Genomic DNA, 17,999 nt, shown 5'->3' on the forward strand with positions numbered 1-17,999 from the left:
ACATGGAGTAGGATGTAGTGGTATTCTGCATGGAGTAGGCTGCAGTGGTAGTGCACATGGAGTAGGCAGTAGAGGCTCACTGCATGGTAGAACTCAGTTATCAGCACAGGTGATATCAGAGTTCTTGCAGAGAATATTAAAGTAGCCAAGCTCTCAACAAGGGAGGTACAACTGAGGAAAACTACTGTTTGGCGATTATCAATGATGGTCACAGTGCAGAAAAGATTAGCTCCTGAACAACATCAACTAAAAAGCAGGCAAGTTTTATTCTTGGTATATCCAAATCAGCTAGTATGTGAGAGCCTCACAGTCCCCAGCAGATATTTGCAAGGACTGGGATCTTCATTTCTGTCCTTACCTGGAAGAAAGGTTTGGGAATGTAATTAAGTTAAAGATCTTAAAACAAGAAGATTCTAAGTTAATAAGATTAACCTTAAATTGGGGACAATTACCAATTTAAAGGTCAGAAAAGAGCAACCACAACAAGGGCATGATGGGAACTATGCCCCATGAATATAGAGGTAGATACTGCAGCCACAAGCCAAGGATCACTGGAAGCCAAAGACACTGGAAGAATCTAGGATGTGCTCTTCCCTAGTTTTGGAGGGATCAGAGCCCGGCTGACACTATGGCATCAGATCGCAGGTATGCAGAATATGAGGGAAGAAAGAACAGCTCTACAGATGCAGGTCATTCAGTCTGGAGACGTGTTACAGCCCCAGCACATGTGTAAAGATGTCCCACGGCTTTGTGGTCACATCTGGAGAAACTCATATCTGAAGTCAAAAGTTCATTTCCTACCTCAAATCGCAATCATCTTAGCCTAGCACTGCTGCTTTCAGTCTAATCATCAGTAGCACCTCCCCCTTCAACCTTCTCATATCTAGCATAGACCCTGCCCTTGCTCATCTCTAGCACTGCCCCCTTCAGCTTGCTCATCTCTAGCACCGCCCCCTTTAGCTTGCTCATCCCTAGCACCACCCCCTTCAGCTTGCTCATCTCTAGCACCACCCCCTTCAGCATGCTCATCTCTAGCACCTCTTCAGCATCTTCAGCCTGCTCAGCACACTTACACTAGCATTACACTGGGCAATGCGGTATAATATGAACCTTAAATGGCAGAGGTTTTGAATGCCCTTGTCTCTAAGCCTGGGATATTTGTTGGGGACTTTGAACATACCATCAAAGCTCAGAAACTTCATCAACCAGATGGTTTGTATGGGCTTAAGCCACTGGAACCTGCATTAAAGGTGTTTTATTCTGTGACTAAGCCAGCAATCAAACTTCCAGGACAGAAATTGGCACCATGCAAATCATCAGTGGCTGGCGCCCCACACTGACCTGTTGTTCTCAGAAGATCAGGCTGGCATACTCTGCCGAAGTGAACTGGCTTCTGCAAGCCAAAGATGCAGTCTGTAGTCAAAGAGCTTCTTGGAAGCAAAGACTTTCCTGAGAAGGAAAATGTTACCCGTCAGCATTGGGTTTCCTGTTGCTGTGATTATATAACCCTGATAAATAGAACTTAAGGGAGGAAGGGCTTATTTTAGCCTAAAGTTCCAGAGGGACAGAGTTCACCATGGAAAAGAAGGTGTGGGCCTGGGAAGGGGGAAGGGAGGCATGTCAGCAAGGACTAGCCTGGCTGGTCATGCTGCATCCAGACTCCGGAAAGCAGGGAGAAGCAGTCACCGCCAGGCTACAGAACCTCAAGACCCACCCCCAACGGTATAATTCTTTTAGTGAGGTTCCACCTGCTAAAAGTTCCACGGTCTTCCCAAACTGATCCTACTACTGGGAATTAAGTGTTGGAACACAGGATCCTATGAAGGATACTTTGTATGCAAGCCACAGCGCCATCATGGATTTCTTTGTTTCCCTTTTGCTGTTGTTTGGTTTTGTGAGGCATGGTCTTGCGCTGTAGCTCAAACAGGCCTTGAAATCATTATGTAGTTCAAGCTTGCCTCAAAGTCACAATGATCCTCCTGCCTCAGCCTCCTGGGGATGGAGAAGTCAGGTATGAGCTGCCATGCTTGGCTCTAAAGACTTATCTTCAAACAATGAAGTTTGTTGATATTAGTTCATCTCGGTACTGGCTGGTTTTGTGTGTCAACTTGACACAAGCTGGAGTTAACCCAGGAAAGGAGCTTCAGGTGAGGAAATGCCTCCATGAGATCCAGCTGTAAGGCATTTTCTCAATTAGCGATCAAGGGGGGAGGGTCCATTGTGGATGCCATCCCTGGAGAGCAAGCCAGGGGAAGCAAGCCAGTAAGCAGCACCCCTTCATGGCCTCTGCATCAGCTCCTGCTTCCTGACCTGCTTGAGTTCCAGTCCTGACTTCCTTTGGTGATCAACAGCAATGTGGAAAGTGTAAGTTGAATAAACCTTTTCCTCCCCAACTTGCTTCGTGGTCATGATGTTTGGGCAGGAATAAAAACTCTGACTAAGACAATCACAGACTGGCTGACATCCAAAAATGTCATCAAGAAACAGGTTCACATCCAAAGATACGCCTGTATCTTCCTCCTGGACCTTAGTGATATGAACTGGGCACACATGGGAACTGACCAGTGTTAAATTAAAATGGCATTGTCAAAAGCTTAAAAGAGACTTCAGAGATTATTTACGGCCACTGGCTTACTGGAAATTCTTTTCTTTTTCTTTCTTTTTCTTTCTTTTTTTTTTTTTTTGCAGGTTTTAATTCCGATTTGTCTTCAAAGTCCATAAAAAGAAAATCTCATGCCAAAAACTACAGCCTACATTTCACCTAAACGAGTCTCAGATTGATGGTAATGACTTTGAGTGTAGATGCAGATAAGGTCTGTAGGAAGTGTGATACTGCTTCGAGATGTGTTTCCTTCGTTACACTCTCTCCACCAGTGGCGTAATATGATGTCAGAGAGAAATAAAACCTACAGGATCAAAGGAAAACAGAGCAACTCCTGAAAGAGTAATGGGTAATGCTTTCAAACTGTCAATCAAATCTTGGGCCATCTTTGCCTCTTAGGCCTATTAAAAAGAAATGGACTGAGGAGGGGTTGGGATTTTGATTTTTCGGTGTAGTTGTGGAGGATAGCCAGGCCAGACAGCCCATAGATCACTGCAAATGTTTCCTTAGAAACTTTCAGAAAGAGCAAGTACATGAACCTAAGTGGCTGTGCGCAAAATCACATCCGGGTGATACCACCCAAGCTCGGCACACATCTTGCCAAGTGTCCCACACTTCCCACGTTGACCTCAAGCCAGCAGTCGATCCTCAGAGATGTCCCACAGTAAAAAGAGAATGATTTTATCGAACTCAGAATAAGCTCCAATTGGAAACATGATTAGATTAAACCATGAAGGCTGCAATGACCCAGGCAGAAGCAGGAAAGAACTGAAAAGGAGAATTCAAGACATCAAGAAAGCATTTAATATGGCTCATGAAGATTTCCACATCATGTTCCCATCAGGGGCAGCACAAACCCTCCCCCCTTTAACCTATACCATTATAGTGATGGGTTTTTTTGTGAACTTGAACAATCTAGTGTATTCTGTAAGAAGGTGCATCCATAAAATCAGCCCACAGGCAAATCTGTAGAGCATTTTCTTGGTTGATATTTGATGTGAGAGGGCCTGACTCACTGTAGGCAGTTCCATGTCCTGGTCAGATGGTCCTGAGTCATATAAAAAAGCAAGTTGAGGGGCTGGAGAGATGGCTCAGCGGTTCAGAGCACTGACTACTCTTCCAGAGGTCCTGAGTTCAAATCCCAGCAACCACATGGTGGCTCACAACCATCCATAATGAGATCTGGTGCCCTCTTTTGGTGTGTCTGAAGACAACTACAGTGTACGTATATATAATAAATAATTTTTTTTTAAAAAAGCAAGTTGAAAATGCCATGGAGAACAGTTCAGTAAAGAACACTCCTCCATGGCCTCTGCTTCTACTTCTGCCTCCAGGTCCCTGCCTTGGCGTCTTTCCATGATGGATTTCAATGACTGGAACATATTAGCCAATTAACCCCTTTCCTCCCCAAGTTGCTTTTCGTCATGGTGTTTATCTCAGCAATAGAAAGCAAACCAGGACAACCATTTTCCCCTCTTTTGTCAGATATCTGAAGAGGCCTTTATTTTCCTAGACAAAGAAATATCATTTATGCTCACTGGATTATAAGTAGGCTGTTCCTTAAATACAGCTTCATGCCCCTCCTCTGTCTGGGTTAGGCATTGCTTGAAAAAAGTCATGTTTCCATGAAGACTTGCCTGCTGTGTGCATACCAAGGATGCATACTGTGTGCACACCAAGGATGCATGCTGTGTGCACACCAAGGATGCCTGCTGTGTGCACACAAGGATGCATGCTGCGTGCACACCAAGGATGCCTGCTGTATGCACACAAGGATGCATGTTGTGTGCACCCTAAGGATGTATGCTGGGTGCACACCAATGAGCATGATCTGAAAAGAGTGTGCTATGACAAACCATTGCTTGGGCATGAGTACTTCAGCTTTATATCCTTGCAGTTGGTTTTATTCCCAGAGAGACTAAGGGAATAAAGGTGCTCCATGAAGAGGGGCAAATGAATCTCTAACTACTACAGTATGAAGCAGCAACCACCTTACCGAGAGCCTTGCATGCTTCCTTTCGTTTGCCCAACATCACTGAGAGTGGAAAATCCCCAGGCTTGCCTGGGTTGTGTCACGGGTCTGACAGTGTGCATCCTGGAGTGCTTTGTTCCAGCTGAGAGAGGAGCAAGCAGGCAAGTATTCCCCGCGCAACATCACTGCCATTTGCTCTATGAATTCCTTTCAGTTTGTGGGTCCCCAACTGCGTTCAAATGAGTTCTGATCCAACTGATGATTCGAGTGCTTTTAATTACACAAAGATTTAGGTTCCCACCTCTGAATAATTTAACGTAACTATGCCCCCGAGGGCAATGCTTTCTTAAATAAACAAGACTATGTGAACCCAAACACCCGTTTTCAAATATTATGCAACACAAACAGCTCATAATTTAAATAGTAGCTGCTTCATGCAACCTAAATGTATGTTCGGTGTTCCTTCCCAGGTACCCCGCATGTGGAGCTGTACAGCATCTATGAATTAGCTCTCCTTGCCATGTTAGTGTTTCAGTGGCACCCAGCCTAGATGCCCCGCCCCTCTCGATAGTTTCTTGTCCCTCCTCAGACAGAAGCTAACACCCCACCCAGAAATATCAGACCTGGTGCATCACTTACACTGACACCCCAGCAAGGGCTGAGGCTGCCCTTGGTCCATGCTCACAGGGCACAGCACCATCACTCCCTGGCCTCCCATGGACTCCAGCATGACGTCAAACCACAATACTCTTCCCTCAGCTCTTCCCTGCTTCTGCCTGGGTCCTTCCAGCCTCCTCCCTTGTGGGCTATCTTCTAATTATATTTCAAATCAGAGATTAAAGTTCACATCCTTGGCAAAGCCTTCTCTGACTCATCCTGATTACCTCACACCTCTCATTCTCTTCTCTTAGAAAGCCTTATACAGTGGGGCGTGTCACAATATTTCTACACCATATATCTACATAAGTATTTATTAGATTGTAGCCAGGAAAGCAGGATCCATTGCTGTTCGTCTACCCATTGAGAGCCACTGCCCAGCTTGCACCTGTATTATTTTAAATACAAAGAAGAGCATATGTATAGCTCAATTGCAAAAGCTTATTTTTAATAAGTTCAAGTTTTGTGGCATATTCTGTATTTTCTTCAATTTTGTCAGTTTCTTTTATGCAGCCACAAAAAAAAAAAAAAAAAAAAATCTGGTGAAGCAAAGTAGTCAGACCAGATTGGAATGGAAGCTATTCAGAAACCAAAGGCACTGACATTGGCACACTTTTCTTGATTGCTTGTTTGTTTGTTTGTTTGTTTGTTTGTTTATTCCTCTGGTCCACAAGTAGTTGTCACATAAACTTTACCAATTTAAAAGCTATCACCAGGTAACATCTACTTACCAGAATCTTTTTCCCCCTTTTTTTTCTTTTTTTTAGATATTTTCCTTATTTACATTTCGAATGTTATCCTCTTTCCTGGTTTCCCCTCTGAAAATCCCCACCCACTCCTACTTCCTGGCCCTGGCATTCCCCTACACTGGGGCATAGAACCTTCACAGGACCAAGGCCTCTCCTCCCACTGATGACCCAATCGGCCATCTACTTACCTATGCAGCACTTACCAGAATCTTACCTGCTCTTGCGTCTTGAACATGAATGGTTTGAAGTCAAATGGGAAGCTATGAAGTCAGGGTTGACCAGAGAAAGAGTTAGTAGGAGATGTGCACGGTAAAAGTTTCACAGGAGTGAAGAGTCAGAGATGCCCAGTACTGCAATATGTCATCAGAAAGCAGAGTCTGAGAACCAATGGACAGGGCATGGGGGATATAAACACACTGCTAAAGAACCAGAAGCCCACATGTCCAAATGTCCCAGCTCACAAATGAAAGAGCAAAGTGCCCTTCTTGAATCCCTTTGTTCTACTCAGACTTCACAGATGTGATGCTGCCCACTCACGCTGGTGGGAGTACATGTCCTTCATTCCCTCACAGACACACCCAGTGTGCATTCATGGCCTCTCTTAACACAATCAAGTCAACCTACAACATTAGTCATCACAGTAGTAAAATGGCCTTCACATAACTGCACTAAGCATTTAGCAGCATCTCTAATACACGATATCCAATGCTTCATTTTCTCAAATATTGCTTAAAAGCTCAAGATCCTGGTCCCTACATAAAGGATTCATTCCCTGAGAAGCTGAGGGTGCTGACTTGAGGATGGGTACGCAAAGTAGTGAACTCTAAGCTGAGAAGTTAATTTGGGAGACCCCAGGGAAACAATTCCCTCATTGGCCAATGGGCCACATGTTTATGGTGCCTGAGAAAGCTGGCTATACTTACTTTTCTTGATTCTGGGATGTTCCTTTGCTAGAACCTTGCTTTTCACTGATGGCTTATGCCTGGGATACGTTCACTCTTAGGAGAAGGAGGACAGAGTCTCAAACTCTTCACCCTCTGCTCAGGCTTTCTCAGATCTTCAGGAGAAGATCCCCTAAGAGGTCCTCTCAGACCCCAGTGAGATATCCACAATTCTGGCATCTCTTTCATCTCAAGCCTTTCAAAGTGCTTCACATTTTTACACACTGTAGCCATGACAGGTACAGTCTTGTCAATTCCTGAGATAGCTTCAAGATGTCCCAATCCAAAGTGCTTGCATTATTTTTAATGATGCTAACATCTTAAACAGCATAGCTTCTTTGGCTTAACTCCTTCTTCTTCCTTTTATTGAAAATAGATTTTTTAAACATAATATATCCTCATTATGGTGTCACCTCCCTCTAATCCTTCCAGTCCCTCCTCACTTCCTCTTCCACCAAGATCCACTCCCTTTCCGGCCTCTTACTAGAAAACAAACAGGCTTCCAAGGAGATAAAATAAAATAAAATAAAATAAAATAAAATAAAATAAAATAGGATAAAACAAAATCTAATGCATTGAAATAGGAAAAAAACCCAAATAGAAGGAAAAGAACCCAAGAAAAGGGGCAAGAAACAGATACAGACAGAGAAACCCACTAGGTTCACACACCTTGGAATCCCATAAAAACATTAAAATGGATGTCATAATGTATACAATAAGGACCTATAGAGTTAAAAAGAAGAGAGAGAGAGAAATCTATATAAATAAAATAAGATTTAGAGGAAGGCCCTGCAACAACCTTATGACACTAGAACCCTCATCTGGTCCATCCTAGTGGATGCCTGCTGGAGGTGGGGGCTGGGATAACAGGATCAGTGTGAAGAGGCTGGGGGAAAGATCTTCCTGATCTCCTGCAGATGGAAAGAGAGAGGAAGGGGAAGCAGCATCGGGTGGGGTGTGCTGCTACAGACAAGGGGGTGAGACTGGAGGACTGGATTTAGAGGACAGGAGGGAGAGGTGAAGAAGCAATAATCTGCTTCTCTGAATATCTGGGGATGAAGGCAGGGCAGAGAGACAAGGAGTGGAGCTCTGCAGTTGGCCGAACTGCTTCCTGGCTGGAGTAAGCTTGCCGCCTCAACTCTTACACCACTCCTTCTCTGGCAGGCAGAACATCTTTCTAATCATCTTTTTCTTCCACTCTTTTCACTGGTTCTTCTGTAAACCAGCCTAAAAGCAGTCAGTAGTTACTATTGCGTAGTCTGAATGTTTTGGGCTTTCTTAAGCCAAATTAATTGTTCTCTGGAGTTTAATCTTAGCCTCACACAAAGTTTCAGGACAAGGATAAAATGTAGTTGGCGACCCGCAAGGACCCACACAGGATCCGCCACGGGATCCTAAGACCTCCGGTGAGTGGAACAAAGTGCCTGCTCCAATCCAATCGTGCAGGACCTGAGACTGCATTAATTAAGGAAGCAAGTAACCCGGCCTGATACTGGGCTCAAGTCCCTTCTGGCTGGCCCACTGCAGCACCGGGGTCCCTGGCCCAGGGGAGTCTCCGGACACCTGCAAGGACCCACACAGGATCCGCCACGGGATCCTAAGACCTCTGGTGAGTGAAACACAGCGCCTGCTCCAATCCAATCGCGCAGAACCTGAGACTGCATTAATAAAGGAAGCTTATAACCCAGCCTGATACAGGGCTCAAGTCCCTTCCGGTCCACTGCAACACCGGGATCCCTGGCCTGGGGAGTCTCCAGACACCTGCAAGGACCCACACAGGATCCGCCACAAGATCCTAAGTCCTCTGGTGAGTGGAACACAACTTCTGCCAGGAGGCAGGTTCAAACACCAGATATTTTGGCACCTTCCCTGCAAGAGGAGAGCTTGCATGCAGAGAGTACTCTGACCACTGAAACTAAGGATAGAGCTAGTCTCCTTGGTATGCTGATAGAGGCTAACATTATCACCTGAGGAACAAGCTCTAACCAGAGACAACTATAACAACTAGCTCCAGAGAATACAAGATGGCAAAAGGCAAACGTAAGAATCCTACTAACAGAAATCAAGACTGCTCACCATCATCAGAACGTAGCACTCCCACGCCACCTAGTCCTGGGCACCCCAACACAACCGAAAAAATAGACCCGGATTTAAAAGCATATCTCCTGATGATGGTAGAGGACATCAAGAAGGTCTTTAATAACTCAATAAAAGAAATACAGGAGAACACCGCTAAAGAGTTACAAGTCCTTAAAGAAAAACAGGAAAACACAACCAAACAGGTAGAAGTCCTTATAGAAAAACAGGAAAACACATCCAAACAGGTGATGGAAATGAACAACACCATACTAGACCTAAAAAGGGAAGTAGACACAATGAAGAAAACCCAAAGTGGGACAACGCTGGCGATAGAAACCCTAGGGAAGAAATCTGGAACCATAGACGCAAGCATCAGCAACAGAATACAAGAGATGGAAGAGAGAATCTCAGGTGCAGAAGATTCCATAGAGAACATCGGCACAACAATCAAAGATAATGCAAAATGCAAAAAGATCCTAACTCAAAACATCCAGGAAATCCAGGACACAATGAGAAGACCAAACCTACAGATAATAGGAGTTGATGAGAATGAAGATTTTCAACTTAATGGGCCGGCAAATATCTTCAACAAAATTATAGAAGAAAACTTCCCAAACCTAAAGAATGACATGCCCATGAACATACAAGAAGCCTACAGAACTCCAAATAGACTGGACCAGTAAAGAAATTCCTCCCGACACATAATAATCAGAACAACAAATGCACTAAATAAAGAGAGAATATTAAAAGCAGTAAGGGAGAAAGGTAAAGTAACATATAAAGGCAGACCTATCAGAATTATACCAGACTTTTCACCAGAGACTATGAAAGCCAGAAGAGCCTGGACAGATGTTATACAGACACTAAGAGAACACAAATGCCAGCCCAGGCTATTATACCCGGCCAAACTCTCAATCACCATAGATGGAGAAACCAAAGTATTCCATGACAAAACCAAATTCACACATTATCTTTCCACGAATGCAGCCCTTGAAAGGATAATAACAGAAAAGAAGCAATACAAGGAAGGAAATCACGCCCTAGAACAAGCAAGAAAGTAATCCCTCAACAAACCAAAAAGAAGACAGCCACAAGAACAGAATACCAACTCTAACAACAAAAATAAAAGGAAGCAACAATTACCTTTCCTAATATCTCTTAATATCAATGGACTCAATTCCCCAATAAAAAGACATAGACTAACAGACTGGCTACACAAACAGGACCCAACATTCTGCTGCTTACAGGAAACCCATCTCAGGGAAAAAGACAGACACTACCTCAGAGTGAAAGGCTGGAAAACAATTTTCCAAGCAAATGGTCTGAAGAAACAAACTGGAGTAATCATTCTAATATCGATAAAATCGACTTCCAACCCAAAGTTATCAAAAAAGACAAGGAGGGGCACTTCATACTCATCAAAGGTAAAATCCTCAAAGAGGAACTCTCAATTCTGAATATCTACGCTCCAAATGCAAGGGCAGCCACATTCATTAAAGACACTTTAGTAAAGCTCAAAGCACACATTGCACCTCACACAATAATAGTGGGAGACTTCAACACAGCACTTTCATCAATGGACAGATCGTGGAAACAGAAACTAAACAGGGACACAGTGAAACTAACAGAAGTGATGAAACAAATGGACCTGACAGATATCTACAGAACATTTTATCCTAAAACAAAAGGATATACCTTCTTCTCAGCACCTCACGGGACCTTCTCCAAAATTGACCATATAATTGGTCACAAAACAGGCCTCAACAGATACAAAAATATTGAAATTGTCCCATGTATCCTATCAGACCACCATGGCCTAAGACTGATCTTCAATAACAACATAAATAATGGAAAGCCAACATTCACGTGGAAACTGAACAACACTCTTCTCAATGATACCTTGGTCAAGGAAGGAATAAAGAAAGAAATTAAAGACTTTTTAGAGTTTAATGAAAATGAAGCCACAACGTACCCAAACCTATGGGACACAATGAAAGCATTTCTAAGAGGGAAACTCATAGCTCTGAGTGCCTCCAAGAAGAAACGGGAGAGTGCACATACTAGCAGCTTGACAACACATCTAAAAGCTCTAGAAAAAAAGGAAGCAAACCCAAGAGGAGTAGACGGCAGGAAATAATCAAACTCGGGGGTGAAATCAACCAAGTGGAAACAAGAAGAAATATTCAAAGAATTAACCAAACAAGGAGTTGGTTCTTTGAGAAAATCAACAAGATAGACAAACCCTTAGCTAGACTCACTAGAGGGCACAGGGACAAAATCCTAATTAACAAAATCAGAAATGAAAAGGAAGACATAACAACAGATCCTGAAGAAATCCAAAACACTATCAGATCCTTCTACAAAAGGCTATACTCAACAACACTGGAAAACCTGGACAAAATGGACAAATTTCTAGACAGATATCAGGTACCAAAGTTAAATCAGGATCAAGTTAACAATCTAAACAGTCCCATATCCCCTAAAGAAATAGAAGCAGTCATTAATAGTCTCCCAGCCAAAAAAAGCCCAGGATCAGATGGGTTTAGTGCAGAGTTCTACCAGACCTTCAAAGAAGATCTAATCCCAGTTTTGCACAAAATAAAAGTAGAAGAAACTCTACCCAACTCATTCTATGAAGCCACAATTACTCTGATACCTAAACCACAGAGAGATCCAACAAAGATAGAGAACTTCAGACCAATTTCCCTCATGAATATCAATGCAAAAATCCTCAATAAAATTCTCGCTAACGGAATCCATGAACACATTAAAGCAATCATCCATCCTGACCAAGTAGGTTTTATTCCAGGGATGCAGGGATGGTTTAATACATGAAAATCCATCAATGTAATCCATTATATAAACAAATTCAAAGACAAAAACCACATGATCATCTCATTAGATGTAGAAAAAGCATTCGACAAGATCCAACACCCATTCATGATAAAAGTCTTGGAAAGATCAGGAATTCAAGGCCCATACCTAAACATGATAAAAGCAATCTACAGCAAACCAGTAGCCAACATCAAAGTAAATGGTGAGAAGCTTGAAGCAATCCCACTAAAATCAGGGACTAGACAAGGCTGCCCACTTTCTCCCTACCTCTTCAACATAGTACTTGATCCTAGCCAGAGCAATTCGACAACAAAAGGAGATCAAGGGGATACAAATTGGAAATGAGGAAGTCAAAATATCACTTTTTGCAGATGATATGATAATATATATAAGTGACCCTAAAAATTCCACCAGAGAACTCCTAAACCTGATAAACAGCTTCAATGAAGTAGCTGGATATAAAATTAACTCAAACAAGTTAATGGCCTTTCTCTACACAAAGAATAAACAGGCTGAGAAAGAAATTAGGGAAACAACACCCTTCTCAATAGTCACAAATAATATAAAATATCTTGGCATGACTCTAACTAAGGAAGTGAAAAATCTGTATGATAAAAACTTCAAGTCCCTGAAGAAAGAAATTAAAGAAGATCTCAGAAGATGGAAAGATCTCCCATGCTCATGGATTGGCAGGATCAACATTGTAAAAATGGCTATCTTGCCAAAAGCAATCTACAGATTCAATGCAATCCCCATCAAAATTCCAACTCAATTCTTCAACGAATTAGAAAGAGCAATATGAAAATTCATCTGGAATAACAAAACACCTAGGATAGCAAAAGCTCTTCTCAAGGATAAAAGTACCTCTGGTGGAATCACCATGCCTGACCTAAAGCTTTATTACAGAGCAATTGTGATAAAAACTGCATGGTACTGGTATAGTGACAGACAAGTAGACCAATGGAATAGAATTGAAGACCCAGAAATGAACCCACACACCTATGGTCACTTGATCTTCGACAAGGGAGCTAAAACCATCCAGTGGAAGAAAGACAGCATTTTCAACAAATGGTGCTGGCACAACTGGTTGTTATCATGTAGAAGAATGGGAATCGACCCATTCCTCTCTCCTTGTACTAAGGTCAAATCTAAGTGGATCAAGGAACTTCACATAAAACCAGAGACAGTGAAACTTATAGAGGAGAAAGTGGGGGAAAGCCTTGAAGATATGGGCACAGGGAAAAAATTCCTGAATAGAACAGCAATGGCTTGTGCTGTAAGATCGAGGATTGACAAATGGGACCTCATGAAACTGCAAAGCTTCTGCAAGGCAAAAGACACTGTCAATAACACAAAAAGACCACCAACAGATTGGGAAAGGATCTTTACCTATCTTAAATCAGATAGGGGACTAATATCCAATATATATAAAGAACTCAAGAGGGTGGACTCCAGAAAATCAAACAACCCCCTTAAAAGATGGGGCTCAGAGCTGAACAAAGAATTCTCACCCGAGGAATACCAAAAGGCTGAGAAGCACCTGAGAAAATGTTCAACATCCTTAATCATCAGGGAAATGCAAATCAAAACAACCCTGAGATTCCATCTCACACCAGTCAGAATCGCTAAGATCAAAAATTCAGGTGACAGCAGATGCTGGCGAGGATGTGGAGAAAGAGGAACACTCCTCCATTGTTGGTGGGATTGTAAGCTTGTACAACCACTCTGGAAATCAGTCTGGCGGTTCCTCAGAAAATTGGACATAGTACTACCGGAGGATCCTGCAATACCTCTCCTGAGCATATATCCAGAAGATGCCCCAACCGGTAAGAAGGACACATGCTCCACTATGTTCATAGCAGCCTTATTTATAATAGCCAGAAGCTGGAAAGAACCCAGATGCCCCTCAACGGAGGAATGGATACAGAAAATGTGGTACATTTACACCATGGAGTACTACTCAGCTATTAAAAAAAATGAATTTATGAAATTCCTAGGCAAATGGTTGGACCTAGAGGGCATCATCCTGAGTGAGGTAACCCAATCACAAAAGAACTCAAATGAAATGTCCTCACTGATAAGTGGATATTAGCCCAGAAACTTAGTATAGTGAGATATAAGGTACAATATGTAAAACACATGAAACTGAAGAAGAACGAAGACCAAAGTGTGGACACTTTGCTCCTTCTTAGAATTGGAAACAATCACCCATGGAAGGAGTTACAGAGACAAAGTTTGGAGCTGAGACAAAAGGATGGACCATCTAGAGACTGCCATATCCAGGGATCCATCCCATAATTAGCCTCCAAACGATGACACCATTGCATACACTAGCAAGCCTTTGTTGCAAGGACTGTGATATAGCTGTCTCTTGTGAGACTAGGCCGGGGCCTAGCAAACACAGAAATGGATGCTCACAGTCAACTATTGGATGGATCACAGGGCCCCCAATGGAGGAGCTAGAGAAAGTATCCAAGGAGCTAAAGAGAACTGCAACCCTATCGGTGGAACAACATTATGAACTAACCAGTACCCCAGAGCTCTTGACTCTAGCTGCATTTGTATCAAAAGATGGCCTAGTGGGCCATCACTGGAAAGAGAGGCCCATTGGTCAGGCAAACTTTAATGCCCCAGTACAGGGGAACGCCAGGGCCAAAAAATGGGAATGGGTAGGTAGGGGAGTTGGGGGGGAGGGTGTGGGGGACTTTTGGGATAGCATTGGAAATGTAATTGAGGAAAATACATAATAAAAAAAGAGGAAAAAAATAAATAAATAAATAAATAAATAAATACAAGTTGTAAATGAGAAAAAAAAAATGTAGATGGCCTGTCTGTGAGGCCGTAACAAGAATGACCTCTGGTTTGATTCCTAATAGCGGCCATGTTCTTACATGAAAACTCATGAACACAGGCTTGGTGTTGGTGTCCACATTCCTGTCAGCATTCTGACCTATCTATGATCTCCCTAGCATCACCCATTGATCTCTGCTTGTAGCATTGAAGGGCTTCTCCAGCCCCTGTCTTCAATCTCTTCTAAAATATTCCCATAAACAATTATGAAGTCTAAGAACTACATGGTCAGATTTAGTCACAGTCATAACCCTGCTTCTCCGGTACCAACTTTCTGTCATCTTATCATTGATATGAGAGAATCCTGACATGGCTTAAAGGAGGAAGGATTTCTTATGTTTCCTAGTTTTAGATAGACAGGTCTATAGTTGCTTGTTGTTATGTGTTTGGGCATAACATGGTATTAATGGAGTCAATAATGGAACTTGTCTTCATTTATTGAGAGACTGGAAAGAAACAAAGAAAGGGCCAGGGATTGTGTGTCTTCATATTACCAATGTTTTCCATGGTGACGTTTTTCCTTCCACTGTTTCTAGAGTCACCCCAACCCAGCCAAATAGCACAGGCTACCGGGAACCAAACTTTCAAGGCCAGAACCTTTAGGGGAGACAAGTCTGATATAAACAGCAATATATTTATTTAGAGATGTTGTAAAGATGAGCGAAGGTGACATAAACAGAAGACAAGTAGGTAATGGGTAGACAGGTCAATGGCAGACAGACAGCAGGTGGATGATAGATATTGATCTTCAGTTCTGGAGGATCTAGAATCACTCAAGCTTCTCTGAGTGTCTGTGAGGGAGCTGATCTGTGTGGTCAATAGGCTGATTGAGGAGGAAGACCCACCCTAAGTGAAGATCGCACCCTTCCTCAATTGAAGTGTAAACTGCATTAAAAATGAGTTGAGAATAGACATTAATAGTCACCCTTTCTTTCCTGGCTACAGATTTAAAGTGACTGCCTGCCCATTTTTCCACAGCTACATGCTTTGCCATATTGGGCTGTATCTCTTAAACCATAAGCCAAAATCACCTGTCCTCTAGTTAGTTTGTGTCAGGTATCTGGTGTCCTGGTTAGTTTTTGTCACCTTGCTACCTGGGAAGAAAAACCTCAATTAAGAAAGTTTTTCCATCAGGTTGAACTATAAACAAGTCTGTAGTTCTTTTTCTTGATGAATGATTGATGTAGGAGAACCCCGCCCACTGTGGGTGGTGACACCCCTATATAGGAGTTCTTGGGTGGCATATGAAAGCTGGGTAAACAAGACAGTAGGCAGTATTCCTCCAAGGCCTTCTGGTTCCATTCCTATCCTCGAGCTCTTGACGTACATATGGCTTCCCTTAGTGATGGATGATAACCTGCAAGCTGAAATAAACACTTCCTCCCCAAACTGGCTTCATTCCATGTTTTAGCACAGCAACATAATAGTGGATAAGGATATTTGGTCACAGAAACCAGAAAACTAGCTAATACAGATGATACATGATTGGATAAACAGATTCTTGATAGATATAGACTGACTGACTGGTTGATTGATTTGTTGTTTATCATAATGTTCTATGTCCCAGAGAGGATGGTAGATTGTGTTTCATTTAATGCTTTGTTACATGGACTATAACTTAAAATACTTTCATATGTGGGACAGAGATGCATGTAGATTTTCACTATGAACCTCCCCAGTGAGTGCATAGCATGGCTACCAATGCAAATATAGTAGAAGAGGTAACTCCATGCAAAAGGAATAGAGTATAGAGCTGTGGAAAAGCAGATCCCTGGAGGGCAAGAAGAGATACCTGGGCAATGGCTCCCTGTGAAGAAGGGATAATAATAAATGCAGAGACAGATGATGCAAGCCCCTGACATGCGTAAAGAACAAAGGAAAGAAGTCAGACTTTGCAGAGCACTTCGGCTTCAATCTGTCTTATGGCTTTGGGTCATTTGGAATAAATCATTAGAAACAAAAGGGAAAACCAGAATTTGCTGCCAAGTGGCTCTTGGAGATCATGGTGAATGATCAAACTGACCTTTGCTCTCATGTCAAGGAAGCAGAGCAGAGTCTGTGAGCTCATGCTGATGATAACATAGCACTTCTGAGAAATGTTCTGCAGCCCACCTGTGGGAAGCCGTTGCAGAGTGGCAGTTGCAGAGTGGCAGTTGCAGAGTGGCAGTTGGCTACTGCTGGCCACCACACATACATAGGCAGTGAAGGTTCTTTTGCCAAGACAAGTTAACCAATCAGACGTGAGACACGCCTCTCCTCGGCCTATGTAAGCAGCATCAGTTCTGGGCTCAGGGTCTTTTCGCCTCTACAATCAAGCTCTCCCAATAAACGTGTGCAGAAGGATCCTGTTGCAGCGTTGTTCTTCCTGGCCAGTCGAGCGCGCGCAAGAAGCCACCTTTCTTTACTTTTCCGACTCCGTTTTGCATGAAACCTTTCCTGGTTATGTTTGATCTATCCTGCTTCACTGTGCTGGGCTGTGAGAAGACTGGGCACTTTTTCTGAGAATTAAAAACAAGATACTGGCCCAGACACCAGCAGACAAGCAGTCATATTTGCTAGATGGATACATTGTTGATTCAGCCATGTCTGGGGCAGTGAGTGAGGAAATAAAAACCATCGTGGAAACAAAACACTAGAAGAAAGGAAAGCAGTCATTCTGAGGACCAGTTATGATGAAATCCTCCACAAAGTGCTCTTTTAATGTGGTTATGCCTATCACAGGCAGATGGCTTTAATCACAGATAACATGTTATTTGATGTTCTGTCTAAAACCCCATGTGTGCATCCCATCACATGATAAGGAGCCGTAAGATAGGGAGACTCTCCTGGGCTATTGTCTTAGTCAGGGTTTTACTGCTGTGAACAGACACCATGACCAAGGCAACTTGTATAAGAACGACATTTAATTGAGGCTGCTTACAGGTTCAGAGGTTCAGTTCATTATCATCAAGACAGGAACATGGCAGCATCCAGGCAGGCATGGTGCAGGAGGAGCTGAAAGTTCTACATCTTCGTCTGAAGGCTGCTAGCAGAAGACTGGCTTCCAGGCAGATAGGATGAGGGTCTTAAAGCCCACACCCACAGTGACACACCTACTCCAAGAGGGACACACCTCCAAATAGTGTTACTCCCTGGGCCAAGCATATTCAAACCATGGCAGCTATCCAGACAGGCATGTATTAATATATGACTCATAAAACAGAGAACATGTGACAGTCTGAGCTGAGCTGAGCTGACTGAGAGAAATGTGTGATATTCTTGTCTTTGAAGGGCGAGTCAAGAAAAGTACCTGGTACTAGAGGTACAGACAGCCT

At 42.9% G+C, this 17,999-nt stretch overlaps 1 long non-coding RNA gene across 3 annotated transcripts; it reads right to left on the minus strand.

The window, feature by feature from the left end:
• Positions 1-247: 247 nt before the first annotated feature.
• Gm35444 lies at positions 248-16,832 on the minus strand. Of its 3 annotated transcripts, none has more exons than XR_382619.1 (4): positions 16,709-16,832; positions 6,195-6,357; positions 1,342-1,449; positions 248-358 (listed from the first exon to the last, which is right to left on the minus strand). It is a non-coding gene; the product is annotated as a predicted gene, 35444 (long non-coding RNA). The 3 variants fall into 3 exon arrangements; XR_382620.2 differs by lacking the exon at positions 16,709-16,832 and adding an exon at positions 6,904-7,233; XR_873635.1 differs by lacking the exon at positions 16,709-16,832 and having other exon boundaries at positions 6,195-6,872.
• Between the last annotated feature and the right edge of the window lie 1,167 nt (positions 16,833-17,999).

The sequence above is a fragment of the Mus musculus genome, chromosome 13 (genome assembly GCF_000001635.26).
Source record: "Mus musculus strain C57BL/6J chromosome 13, GRCm38.p6 C57BL/6J".
Taxonomy (NCBI): domain Eukaryota; kingdom Metazoa; phylum Chordata; class Mammalia; order Rodentia; family Muridae; genus Mus; species Mus musculus.